At 52.5% G+C, this 4,276-nt stretch overlaps 1 long non-coding RNA gene across 1 annotated transcript; it reads right to left on the reverse strand.

The window, feature by feature from the left end:
• Positions 1-205: 205 nt before the first annotated feature.
• On the reverse strand, positions 206-3,024 carry LOC309958835. Its single transcript, XR_014326061.1, has 3 exons — positions 2,886-3,024; positions 2,024-2,253; positions 206-279 (listed from the first exon to the last, which is right to left on the reverse strand). It is a non-coding gene; the product is annotated as an uncharacterized lncRNA (long non-coding RNA).
• Between the last annotated feature and the right edge of the window lie 1,252 nt (positions 3,025-4,276).

Raw genomic sequence — 4,276 nt, forward strand, 5'->3', positions numbered from 1 at the left:
AAATCAGACACCAAGACAATAATTTTCTGGCCATTATTTAGTAAACAAAGGAAGCCTCGCTTTGGAATGTGGATTTTGATTGGGGGCACTATGGTGAACCATTTAACATGTTTATTAAAGTCACTGTGACTTCAGTGACGGCACTATGCCACTACGAACGAGCTGGTAATGTTGCAAAAAGAAGACTGAAGCGCTTTCTTACCTGATTGTATTGAAAGGGCCTGGGTTAATGGGTAACAGTCCTCCAGTCAGAATCTTCACAGGTGTCACGTTTCATGGCTGGTAAAATAAACAAAGGGAAGAAATAATTGGAGGTGAGGTACAGGTGGACAGAGAAACACCTGGGGGTCAAAAATGGAGATTTTGGTTTACTACTTTCTTGAGCTAAAAGGAACTGAATGTGACCCTCATCAGTGGAATTGTAGTCTCATTTCATCCGGGATTAGCAAAATCTCAGAAACTAGAGATTATACACATTACCGAGTTACGGCACCGTTTTTAGGGTTTTCTCCTGGCCCTTGGGTTTGGGTTGAGCTCTCTAGATCCACCTCTTGGTTGGGAAGCCACGCCAGACTGACTGCAGTCTGGAGAAACGCATGTTGACTTTCCTCCATTCTAGGGACTTCACTTTCGAGACCTGAATGGCCCAGAGCCCCTCTCTGGGTAAGGGGCAGAACAGGAGAGTTCCAGCCCTGTTCTGGGCCCCAGAGCTCATTTACAACTAGGGTCTCTACTGCATGGGGACACAGCTCTGACAGCTCCTGAAGGAAACCCCGCGACACTGCTTTCTTTCCCGACTGCAGCAGATGGCAGTGGCGCAAAGATATTTAGAGAACAGTCTGAGTCTTTTCCCGCCTCAGCTTCTATTTGGGGCCAGGTTCAGAATCCACAGGCCTCTGGCAGTCGGGTGGCATGCGGACCCCTCTCGGATTCTCTGGGGCCTCAATCTGCCTTGCGTCTTTGGAGAAGCGGTGCCTGACCCTTCTGATTACCTGGTATGTGGGCAGCCTTTGCCCACCACTCCACGCGCAGGGCTGGGCAAAGTAGGAGGCGGGGTCCCTGCTCACCAGGTTCTCTCTTTTTTTCTCTCTCGCATATACAAAACCTTACGTGTGGAAAACCGTTATCACCAGGGACTTTGCAAGTATTGTGCTGGTATTGGATTCAGGTTGGGACATTTGGCCTTACTTTCTGTCTGCCCTTCCACCAGTCAGTCAGCAGGAATTTCCTCAACACCTGCCTGCTGGGGACTAGCATGGAATGATGAAAAACGGGCAGAGATCTGCCCAAGGCACCATGGAAGGCAAAAGGGAAAGGCCCCCAAACCCCATCGAGGTTTCTAGAAAAGGGGCACCAGAGCTGAATCTTGAAGGTGTATAAACTGGTTAGTGGAGAAGGGGTGAGAGAACAGTGCGAGCAGACAGCACGGCGATGACAGAGGCATGGCAGAAAAGGGCACGCTGTGATTTGGGGCCGGTAGAGCCCAGAGCCTGAAGAGGTGCTGTGTGGAGAGCATCTTAGATGGACATGTCAGTGGAGGGAAAGATGAGAACATGAGGCCTGAACTGAGAAGGAGGCAGAAGACCGGGGCTGATCCCTCTCATCTTTCAACCTGCTTCTCACCTGTCATGATAAGTAGGTTACTTCTAACACTGATTCTGAAACCAACATTTTATGACGTATGACCATGTTTTCCAGCCCAAGGCAGGAGCCGGGGATCCACCAGGGGAGCCTGCTCAGGGGGCCATCAGATCAGGATACACTATTTGAAGCTGAGAACATCTGGACAGACATGTATCCCCAAAATGCCACACTGAGCATATGCACCAGAATGTGTGGCGCTGACAACGGGGAAGACACATGTTTGAGGTCAAAATAAAACACAAGCTGGAGCTGTTGACACAGCTACACAACCTACAAGACATTGGGCTGAGGGAGCGGGGCTCCCTGAGGGTACTGCTGGGAGTGGGGAGCTGAGACCACATCTGTCCCTCTCTGACCCCCCTCTCCATGCACCTCTTACCTGGGACTGGCTTTGCCTGCACAGTGTGGGGATCTGGTGGTTCCATCCATCGAGCAGGAGAAGCGTAATAGAAGTAGATGAGGGGAGTACCCTGCCTTCTAATCCCCTAGAAAAGTCCTGAACTTGAAAAGTCAGGTGGGCAGGGTGTCCTAACTCATCACACAGCCCAAGGGCTGCCCAGCAAACACCGGACTGGACTTGACCTCTGTGGCTCCCGGGCTCAGAACCGCCTGTGAATAGAAACATCGTTTCAGAGTGACAATTACAGTTGAATTTAAGGAAGACATTTTTTATTTTAACACAGATGGCTTAGCAGTGGGTTGCTTATAAAGTGACAGGCTCTCTGTCACTAGAATTCAGAGGTTGTCCTAGAGAAGGTGGTGGAGAAGACGTGCTTTCACGCCCCCCACCCCGCTAAACACTGAGGTCCTATCACCCAGATGCGGCTCCTCAGATGAGGGCCAGGTAGGACCCAGGACTTACGGTGCAGGTTGGTACTGGTCCCATACACTTTCTTGACCAGAAGGATGTGCTCCTGGAGGGCAGAGGGGTCCCTAAGATTTAAGCATCCCCTCTGGTTCCTGACATCCCCACAGGGCACACTGCTCCCTTTGCGTGGACCCATTTAGGAGTCTTACGTTGGACGAGGCAGCTATCAGGCCCGTCCATGGCAGCTCCTTCCCAAGCTTCCTAGGCTTCCTTCTGTAAGCTGATGAGCATGAATATTACAGCTGGCGTGTGGGAAACAAAGTTTTGTATACCAAGCACCTGTCGCCAGAACCAGGCAATCACCCAGCGTCCCAAGATAGCAGTTCAGAATATCCACAGGTGATGGTTTATTTTGCTGAGTCACTTTTCTTACTTGGCTTCTGCAAACCCTGGTGCTCTTCTGAGTTTCGTGTTGCTCCCAACATTCAGTCCCCAGCAATGGAACATTCCTTCTTTGCAAAAGAGGGTGAGGGTGCCGGACAGGAGGAATTCGGCTACCTCGGGCCTCCTGGGTTACAAGGTTTCAGGAAGGCCACCGAGGAACTGGGAATGCTGGGAAGGTGGGTGTTTCTCAGGCATAGGCAGCTGACTGGCACAGGCATCACGTGAGTGGCTTCCCTGATGAACACCAGGTGCTTACAACCCGCCCTTAGCCGGCCCCGCCCGGGCCGCACGTGGCCAGTCCCTGCCCTGCCCCCAGACCACAGGTGTCCTGCTTGGGCGTAGGAAGACCCGTGAGAACTTGTAAACAGCGGGGCTTCGCCCCTAGGATTCCGGGACTCAGTAAACAAATCCCTCTGGCCTCCTGGCCTCTGGTCAGTCTGCCAGCGTTAGAGAGCCCTCTGCCTAAACTGCTGTTCCCCCTCCCCTCACCCAGTCGGTGGTTCCCCATTCTGTTCCCTTCACATCCATGCCCACTCTGTGACTCTCAGCCACCCGGCATGGTGGGCCCAGTAGGAACTCTCATCTTCATTTGACAGGTGAGGAAACTGAGGCCCAGAAAGGGCCAAAACACAGTCCCTAATTCTCCATTACAGTAAGGCCCACAAGAATCCATTTCTAGTCACTTTCTCCTTTGTGGTGTGTTCATGGATGAATTCTCTGGACCTGAACGGCCACAGTTAGCTAATGTTGACTGAGGATGGAGGGAGAATAAGGGGGAATTGCCCACTGAACCCAAACCCCTAGACCTGGACAAGCCCACCCTACAATTGCTGTCACCCAAATCACAGAGCCCCCCCCCAGCCCTGCCAGCGAGGCCTCGGCCCCATACCCAAGCCTGGAGGATGGACACCTCACCTTCCTTCCAGTGCCTGCAGGCCCTGCTCAGTGCTTAACCCTGTCACCGTCCCAACCGGACCTTGTGTCTCACCTCGTGATCACACCTATGGCTAATGCTATGCTCCTACTGACCCCTCACCTGGTGACAGATGAATCGGGGCCCATGATGGCATTCTGATTGTGTGAAAGCCTGCAGCGTCTTCCTGCTCTTGCTCTGTCCAAGTTCAGTCTGGAGGCTCATGTAACCCCCTCTGCCAGCCAGCCCCACCTCACCTAGCTGGCCTTAAGGTAAAATGAAGGGCCCCGGCAGACTCTGACCTGATCCTCACTGACCACGTCCTCTGACCATGGACCCTCCTCCCAGGACCTAGAGAAAGCAGTATCCCCAACCTCTTCTCCCATTTTACAGATGGGAAAACTGAGGTACATCAAGTCAACGGCAGAGAGAAGAGTAGAACCCTGGTTTCCTCAGCCTGGGTCAGA

The sequence above is a fragment of the Leucopleurus acutus genome (genome assembly GCF_964270905.1).
Source record: "Leucopleurus acutus genome assembly, chromosome: 3".
Lineage (NCBI taxonomy): Eukaryota > Metazoa > Chordata > Mammalia > Artiodactyla > Delphinidae > Leucopleurus > Leucopleurus acutus.